This window comes from Scylla paramamosain, chromosome 42, assembly GCF_035594125.1.
Source record: "Scylla paramamosain isolate STU-SP2022 chromosome 42, ASM3559412v1, whole genome shotgun sequence".
Lineage (NCBI taxonomy): Eukaryota > Metazoa > Arthropoda > Malacostraca > Decapoda > Portunidae > Scylla > Scylla paramamosain.
Genome location: NC_087192.1, coordinates 5335001 through 5345000, shown reverse-complemented (window position 1 = coordinate 5345000; position 10000 = coordinate 5335001). Strand labels below are relative to the sequence as shown.

The 10000-nt window shown below is 42.1% G+C and overlaps 1 long non-coding RNA gene across 2 annotated transcripts in view; it reads right to left on the bottom strand.

Moving 5' to 3' along the window:
• The window catches only part of LOC135093298 (uncharacterized), a 116547-nt gene that overhangs the window by 32904 nt on the left and 73643 nt on the right, over window positions 1-10000 (bottom strand). For both annotated transcript variants that reach the window (XR_010263290.1, XR_010263299.1), the window contains exon 2: window positions 6381-6430. This is a non-coding gene — a long non-coding RNA (uncharacterized LOC135093298). The remainder of the gene's footprint in view (window positions 1-6380; window positions 6431-10000) is intronic.

The window sequence follows — 10000 nt, the reverse complement described above, 5'->3', positions numbered from 1 at the left end:
GACCTGCCAGCCATCCACCCATCCACTCATTCATCCATCCAAACAAAGCAACGCATAGACACGCAAACAGACTGACAAAGAAAGATCAAAATAATCTGCTAACGATCCCTACTTATAAAAAATGCATACATACATACATACATACATACATACATACATACATAAAAAAAAGAAAAGAAAAAAAAAGTTATTTAAAGACACGTCACCACGCCAGCTTCAGAGATCGAGGTGTGGGTACTGATGCATTTATTCTGGCGCAGACGTGGACACCCATACACTTCTGCAAAGCCTCAAGGGCCGGGCTGGGGGGAGAGGGGAGGGAAGGGAGTCTCCAAGTCATCCAAGCGTGACCAGTAAACCAATGAATAGGTATTTGGTGTTATTTAGCGTGAAGGGTAGGAATGGGGGTAGAAGTAAAGGGGAGGGGAGGGCAGGGGAGGGGAGGAGAGGTGAGAGGAGAGGAGGGGAAAGAAGGGGAGGGGAGGGGAGGGGAAGGGAGGGGAAAGGAGAGGATGGGAAAGGAGGGGAAAGGAAGGGAGAGGAGAGAGATAGATAGATAGATAGATAGAGAGAGAGAGAGAGAGAGAGAGAGAGAGAGAGAGAGAGAGAGAGAGAGAGAGAGAGAGAGAGAGAGAAATTGATAGTATTGCAAGTAGAGAATGGAAAAATATGAGAGGGGTGGAGAGATAGATAGCTCTGTCTGTCTGTCTGTCTGTCTGTCTGTCTCTCTCTCTCTCTCTCTCTCTCTCTCTCTCTCTCTCTCTCTCTCTCTCTCTCTCTCTCTCTCTCTCTCTCTCTCTCTCTCTCTTTCAACTACCTCACACACAAAACAAGACGCACCACAACTAACATCACACCTCTTCTTCCATCACACCACACACAACACAAGCATAACGCGAGAAAAAAAAAGAAAAAGGAAGAGAAAACACTGAACCAAGGAGTCAAAACACCTATTCAAAGTTAAAACTCAATTCAATTACAGCAAAGTCAAGCCCCTACACGTTCTCTGTGACTACTACCTGCCTTCCACGCCAGCCAATTACAAACCACAGTGCACACATAATGAATTTCAACGGCACGATAGAGTTTCCAGGTGGCAGGGGGCTTCCGGGCAACAGCCAGCTAGGAATGGGGAAGGTAACGCTAGGATTTAGTATGGAGTCAATTTTACTTTGTGACTCGAAATATGTGTGTGTGTGTGTGTGTGTGTGTGTGTGTGTGTGTGTGTGTGTGTGTGTGTGTGTGTGTGTGTGTGTGTGTGTGTGTGTGTGTGTGTGTGTGTGTGTGTGTGTGTGCTGAAGATTGAATGCTGGGAAGAGACGAGGTAGGAAGGGAGGAAGGGACGGTTAATACAATCTTCACGGAATATCCGTTGTGTTGGGATATGATTAATGAAGTGTTTGGGTTACATAAGGGATGATGATAATAAGAATAATGATGCTCTCTCTCTCTCTCTCTCTCTCTCTCTCACAATACACATACACACACACACACACACACACACACACATAGAGCAGGTGCAGGCTCCCACACACAGGCGTCGCTCGGGTGGGCAGGGGACAGGAGAAGCCTCCATAAATACATATAATATGGGATGCCGTCTGTCGGGGCGCAAACTGGTGGACAAGACCTGGATATGAAGGGCTGCGCTCCATGGATATTGAATAAGGCGGCACCGAAAACAATATTTCAGCAGACAGCGAGTGGCAGAGGTGCAGTTCAAAATTTCTAGTGGATTTTGTGCTGCTGCAAAGTTTTCATCAACTTTTATGAGTCCACAGCATGACAAAGGACCTCTCTCAGTGGTAAGGGTGATTAAGCCAAGCTTCGCCCCGCTGGCTTAAGGTGTCTGGACGGGTTGCCGGGTGCTGCAAGGTCACAACTCCTCACCTGCAGTCTGAACTTGCTCCTCGCCACCGCAGCAGCAGGGAGCAAGTTTCGGAAATGTTAACAGAAAGTCTGGCAGGAAAATTAAAGGAGTTACGAAGTGCAGCGAGAATAATGCAAAGGTCGGTCAGTATTGGGAGGAACGTTAAGGCATGAGGAAATGTTAAAGTGAACAAGAAAACAGGGTAAAATTAGAGTTTTCACAAAAGGAGCAAAAAAAAAAAAGTCGTGATTAAGATTACGAGATCAGAACACACTGAAGATGAAAACAAACTAAAATTAAAATCAACACAAAAAGAATAAAATCAACACAGTAGAATAAAAAAAAGTAAGATTAAGAGCCTATAAGATGAAAACAAACTGGAACTGAAATCATCGCAAAAAGAAGAAAAGTAGAAAGAAAAGAAAGAAAGAAAAAAGAAAGAAAGAAAAAAAGAAAAAAAGAAAGAAAGAAAGTGCTGAACAAGATTACGAGACCAAAAAGCATTAGAGACGAAAAACAGGTACACACCCACTGACCCCCAACAGACAGTAAACAGGAGAGGGAGACGAATAGGTGGCGCTGAAAAATTTAGAGGAAAACAGGGGAGAGAAAAGTCAAAGCGGCATGAAAGTTGAAAAGTTGGACACGAAACAAAAACTACATCAGGAAATTTAACAGAAGCTAAACCGATGTCCAGTATTTGTCCGGAAATCTGAAGGGCGTGACTGGGAGGGATATAGAAAATTCAGATATGGTGAATTACGAATACACTTTCTTGCAATAGAGAGTAAAAATAACTTATCATATGCACAGCGCTCGTCGTGTGTACGTACTCGTCTTTATACGTGTTTATGTATCTATTTTTATCTATCTGTCTATCGAGCTCTATAAAAAATATCTACTTATCTATCTGTCTACCTGTCTATCTATCTATTTATCTATCTATCTATCTCTATTGATCTATCCACTCATTTATCTATATATCTATCTATTCATCCACTAGTCTGTCTATTTATTTATCTATCTATCCATCCATCCATCTACTTACCTTCCTATCTATCTTTCTGCTTACCTACCGACCTACCTGCCTGTCTCCATAAAGAATAAACTTTGAAGAAAATGCGAGAGATTTACTAACCAGCAAAAACCCATGACATCTCAGCAAAAAAGAAAAAAAAAGTGAAGGCAAGGAAGGAGAGGACAGTGAGAGGAGGGAGGGAAAGTCAGGAAGGAAGGAAAAATGGAGAGTAAAGGAAGGATCAGCTGGAGGTGAAGGGGAGGAGAAAAAGAGAGAGAAAGAGAGAGAGAAAGTGAAGGAGGAGAATACATGGAAGGAGTCCTAGTGAAGGAGGAGGAGGAGGAGGAGGAGGAGGAGGAGGAGGAGAAAGGAGGAAGGAGGGATGGAGGCATTAGTTGATGAAGGGAGAGGCAGCAGGGGGTATTGAGAGAGAGAGAGAGAGAGAGAGAGAGAGAGAGAGAGAGAGAGAGAGAGAGAGAGAGAGAGAGAGAGAGAGAGAGAGAGAGAGAGAGAGAGAGAGAGAGAGAGAGAGAGAGAGAGAGAGAGAGAGAGAGAGAGAGAGAGAGAAATATAAAATCGTCACTTATTCTTTTCTTAACCATACCAATACACTATCTATCTATCTATCTATCTATCTATCTATCTATCTATCTGCAAACGCCACTCACTCCACTGACCTCCAAAACATCACTAGCACCAGCACCACCACACCAGACAAGACTCGCCACATTTACCCCCTGAGACGCCACAAAACACAGGCCACCGCGCTGGGGCTAACTGACGGAAAAATTGAGAAAGTTAGTTTCTTGCTCAGCCGCGTGTCAGAACCAAAGGCTTAGCAGACACGCAAGGAAACGGAAAGGTAAAGGGGAATGGGAAGGGAAAAAGAAAAAAATAATGGGTACGGGAATAGCACGCTGGATGATGAAGGTGGTGGTGGTAGTGGTGGTGGTGGTGGTGGAGTTGGTGGTGATTATGATATCTTAAAGAGGATTAGGAATAGATGACAAAAAAAGGCAGAACGATGAATTGGTTATCAAAATAGGGAAGACGCAGGATGATGATGGGAATGATGATGATGATGATGATGATGATGATGATAGCAATGATGACGATAATGAATAGAACACACACAAAAAAAAAAAATATTGGAAGATGAAACCGCGTACTGGAAGAACAAGAACAAGAACATGAACAACAACAACAACAACAACAACAACAACAACAACAACAACAACAAACAATACAACACATATAAAGACAAAAAAAAAAAAAGACTTAAAAGAAATGAACAATTTATTAATAATTTAACCAAAACCCACAAGCTACTCCATCACAAAGAAACTTCACCAATTGACATCAAAAGCCACGATAAAATATTCAGCTGGAAAATTAACACTGCCGAAAAGAAAATGATATGATCTCTTAATCCACGACGCACTATTTCATTCATTTATTTTTTTCGTTAATTATACTCCTTTTCAGAGCAGCTGCGATAGACTTCCTTCTTTTTGCTTCGTGAAGAGAAGGAGGAGGAGGAGGAGGAGGAGGAGGAGGAGGAGGAGGAGGAGGAGGAGGAGGAGGAGGAGGAGGAGGAGGAAGAGAAGGAGGAGGAGATAACGGATAATAAATATGAGACGATGACAGGAAAATGAAGACCATGAATGAAAGGAAATGGTGTGGCGGTGATGAGAGAGAGAGAGAGAGAGAGAGAGAGAGAGAGAGAGAGAGAGAGAGAGAGAGAGAGAGAGAGAGAGAGAGAGAGAGAGAGAGAGAGAGAGAGAGAGAGAGAGAGAGAGAGAGAGAGAATGAACTAACCGACTGACTGACCGATCTATAGACAGCCGGACAGCTAGACAGACAAACAGACAGATAGATAGACAGACAGACAGACTCATTAATAAACAAAGCAATAGAGACAGAAACAAAGGAAAGATTGGAAGGAAAAAAGCAAACAGATAGAGGAATAAAGACACAGACAAGCATACGGACAGACAGGTAGACAGACAGGCAGACAGACAGACGAACATAATGAAAGGAAAATAGAGGATAGGAAGAAGAGTCGTATTTGCCTTATAATAAATTTACTGTAACAAGTTTAGCCTTCGACCGAGCTGGGAGAGAGAGAGAGAGAGAGAGAGAGAGAGAGAGAGAGAGAGAGAGAGAGAGAGAGAGAGAGAGAGAGAGAGAGAGAGAGAGAGAGAGAGAGACATATACACACTCACTCTTATCACACAAATAAAAAAAAGAAAAAATCCCACTGCAGATAAAAAAAAATGCAACTACAATAAATGAAGCATAAAATCATAATAAAAACAAACTTCAAAATAACCAAAAACTGGGAATAGTGAAGCACAAAATCCTAACAATTTTTAACACCAGCTGATGAGTATACACTGCCTGCACTCGCCGGGTAATAAATATTCCTGACTAATCGAGGGAGGACGGCGAGCGGGGAAAACACAATGGTGGTAAAGCAGGGCGAGGGAGAACTGTAATAAAAGACCAGGTGTGCGAAAGGGTGAAATTGAATTGTAATTAAATGTGATCAGGTCATTGGCAGCAAGCCTGTTTCCACAAAGAAGAGAGAAAGCGAGAGAGAAAAGGGTCATTGAATTCTCTGAGCTACAAAACAAAAACCACTTACCGGCATCAGGAGAGACATTAGTCACCACATAATTGCCATTTCACTTAGCTCAGCTCTGCATGTGTAATATTTGCGGATTACTATTCAGCATATATAGAGCCAATAGTTACAGTATTAATAATTATTGCTGACTGATTTTTCCTGGAAAGAGAGAGAGGCGAGTGAGCCGGAGATAACTCAGCATTTATTCATTTTGTTTACGATATTGGTTTGTATACGGTTGGACATCTACGTGGAGCAGAAAACACCAATACCCCGCCACAAGTCATCATCTCCTGTCAACACACGCACGCCTCACCTCAACTTCGGCCGCCACACACTGACCGGAGAGGGTTAATTCTGAGTCTGAATACATATGGTCTGTCCAGGAGACTCCGAAGATGGTTTGGAAAGAGTTTCAAACATATCTTTTAACTCTTCTTAACTTTTTCACTTTTTTTCAGGTTCCCCTTTTATACTTAAGCCAGTTTTGATCCTGCAGCAATACTTTTTTGAGTTTTAGGAAGTGGGCACTATTTATCTACGGGGTCAAGCCTTCTGTATTCAAAACTCGGAATAAAACCTCTGGTAGCCTGCTCTAACAGCCGCGGCCCAACACCCACCAATCAATACACCACGTCACGCCCTACCAACACTACATAAAAATCCACCCGCCTGTACTTCACAATATATCAAACAGTTATGCGCGTTTCCCGTTCTATCACAACGAGGAGCCTCACCGCGTAGGGCCACACAGCACCGGGAAGTCTTCATGTTGAGTGTACACTGAGCCAGGTTGTCAGACTCATTACCTACGTGCATGAGTAAAATGACTTGCTGGGATGAATGACTCAAAGAAAACTCACCTTAAGAATTAGAGTCCACTGGTTCCCCAAGTCCACAGAGCCTTGTCTACCTGAAACAAGAAGAAAAAAACACATTAGTACATACATTCAAACTTTATGGCAATATTGATCAAGATAATTACTAGTATAGCACGATAAGTCGCCCACCATCTTTTTTTATCTTTGACTGTACTTCAACTTCATGGCCTTATTAATTCTTCTATCTTTTCTTCTTCCAGCACCTTTTGCCTATACACAACTGAAGGAGATCGAGAACTGACTCCAACTTCCCTTATTTCCTTTCTTGCGTGAGGTCGAAAACAGAAACCTTGTGATTAGAAGATAATGGTAATAATGATGATGATGATGATGATGATGGTAATGATGATAATGATGATGATAACAATACTACTACTACTACTACTACTACTACTACTACTCTTCCTACTGTTTATCGTCAATAATAACCACTTCCCACCCATTCACAACTATCACACTCTCCAACATTCCCACATCTACACCTGCTCCCCACACCTCCCTACACCTGTCTTAACCCTCCACACCTGACTACACCTGCCACACCTGCTCCCTACACCTGTCACGGCGGGAGGATCCATCTTGGTCTTTATTATCCTTTTAATGACCCGTGAATATGGTAATTACAGGAGGAGGAGGAGGAGGAGGAGGAGGAAGAGGAGGAGTGTGGTGGTAGTAAAGGTGGTATTCTGGAGATGGAAGGGTACAACTGGAGGTGATGGAGGAGAGAGGGTGTGGTGGTGGTGGAGGAGGGATGAAGAAGGAGAAATGGAGGTTAGGTGGTGAGAGAGGTGTTGTGTAAAAGGGGGAAGGCCAAGGAAGGAAATGATGGAAGGAGAGGCAGGAGGAGGAGGAGGAGGAGGAGAAGGAGGAGAAGGAGGAGGAGGAGGAGGGTAAAGGAAAATGTGTAGAGAGAGAGATTAGAGAATGAAAAGCAGGAGCAGAGAGGAGCTTTTAGGGACGAGGACGAGGAGGAGGAGGAGGAGGAGGAGGAGGAGGAAGAGGAGGAGGTCCGCTAGTGTGTGTGTGCTTGTAGTACCAGCTGGTTGTTATGGTAACCAAGTCCCATTACTGCTTTCACCTCCTCCACTGTCACCAACCCGCCACCACCACCACTACACCATCACCTCTCCTCCTTGTCTTCTTGTTACCCCTTTCTTTTCTACGCCTCCTTCCTCCTCTAGCTCCTTTTCTTGCTCTCTTTCCCTTTGACCATCTGATTTTTCTTTTACATCCTCCTCCTCCTTTTTCGTCTTTGTCTTCTTCATCTTCCTGCTCCGTTTTGTCCTCTTCTTCCTGTCTATCTTATTTTTCTCCTATGTCTCCCTCCTCCTTCGTCTTCGTCTCCCCTGTCGTCTTCGTCAGCGCCAGTAGGAGTCGGGTCACTGCACGGTTGCACATCTCACGTCAGGGAAGAGCTGCGGCGGGAACAAAGGACGGCTGCATTATGTAAATTCGTGGTGGTGGTGCTGCTGGGAGAAGGAAAACACTAGCAGGTAGAAAGTGATACCCCTCTCCCTCTCCCTCTCCCTCTCTCTCTCTCTCTCTCTCTCTCTCTCTCTCTCTCTCTCTCCTTGGTCTACGTTTGCCCTTAAGCACCTCAGTCTCCGTAAGCCGCTTATCATTACTCAGCTCCCTCAGTGCCTTATAGTTTCTGCGTCATTACCTAAAGTCTCCTGGCAGCTCCGCGAAAATAGATTGGCGGTGATGAACTGGAATAAGCGACCCGACCTGACGCGTGACTAAGTTCGGGGAATATCATCTTTTAACTTAATTTATTTACTTTTTTGCTTTGCTTGTGGATACACTTAAGAAATGAAATCGGAGGGACGGTTGGTAGAATACGGATGAGAGGAAGGGTTGGATTAGAGAAGAAGTCAGTAACAGTACGGATACATTTGGATGTCGATGTATGATTTTTCGTTTTCTTTTTTGCCTTACTTCAGAGTACGCTTAGAAAACATTGAGGGAGAGAGGGAGTGCTGATTAGAAAAAAAGGATACGAAAAAGGGTTAGATAAGAGAAGGTTAAGAAAAGGGTTAAATTAAACTGTCGGAATATTACTATTGTTATTATTATTATTATTATTATTATTATTATTATTATTATTATTATTATTATTTATTTATTTATTTTTGCTTTAAGGACTAAGAAAACGGTTATATAAAAGAAAGAAAATGGATCAAGGAGAAAAGTTATATAAGAGAAAAGAAGCAGAACAAGGAAAAGGGTTATATAAGAAGGGAAATATTACAAGGAAAGGGTTAAAAGAAGGAAGATGAGTTAATAAAGTGGGTTTAATTTTCGTGTCTGATCATTTCTTTTCGTTTTATTTGCCTCCACATCAGAGCACACTTAAAAACGAAGGAAGGAGACGGCAAACTGAAGCTGACAACAAGGGTTAGTTAAAAGAAAGAAAACGTTGATAAAAGAATAAACTTAGTGCCGGAAAACTTCACAAACTTGGGGGATAAATAAGAATGAAGTTTAATTAACCTTTCTGACACAGGTAAATTGGATCCACTTTTACCTATTCAGTATAAGTTCGTGATTCTTTTCAACGCTGGTAATGAGAAATTCTTTATTTTCTACCATCTGTTCAAGTACGTAAAAATAGAGAGAAAAACCCTTACTTAATATCATGCTAGCAAAAGGATAAATACAGGAGCAACATTCAAAAGACCTGACAGTTTTAGCTTCGGACGTGTCTTGATACTTCAGAAACAGTTCAAGTCGGAGATAGGAGGGAAAAAAATGAATAGGCAGAGTGATACAGAATTTAACAGTACAAAGAATGAGAGAATGGCAAATTTTTTAATAACCATGAAATTATCACTAGTATTTGCCTTCACCTTCTCTGTACTTTTCCTGCCTCATGTATCTTGGTACTCCAAAAAAACAGTTCTGGTCATAGGAAGGAGAGAGAGAGAAAAAAAAAATGCAGACTTTTAGAATTTACTGACAGAACGAATGAGAAGGTCGCAAAATTTGAATAACCATGAAATTATTACTAGTATTCGCATTCAGATTCTCTATACATTCTCTATCTCACGTGTCTTGATACTCTACAAACAGTTCATGTCGTAGGAAGTCGAATAAAACAGAAAAAAACAACAAAAAAACAGACAAACACTTCCAAAATCAAATCATATGACGAAGGAGTAGCAATATTTACAACAGCCGTGAAACCATTACTAGTATTTACATTCAGCTTCTGTGTACTTTTTCTTCCTCACTTGTCTTGATACTCCAGAGACAATTAAAGAAATAGAAAATAAGAAAAAGGCGGAAAAAATCACACACAAAAAAACCAAAAAAAACAAACAAGCAGACACTTTCAGCTTTTACCAGTAAGACAAACGAGTCACAAAAATTATATTAACCACGGAATCATTACCAGTACCTAAATATACAATCTATACATTTCCAACCTCACGTTCTGGCAGTCTATTATCCGCAGTAAGAAGCTCATGCTGCGTCCATTGTTCTCCTACTGCCACCACTAAGCCACACAATGGAGGCCGCAGGTGATGGCTGAAACGTGGGGTTATTTGCGGACACACAGTAACGTATTGCTGGAAGAGGGAAGGAGAGAGGAAGGTGTA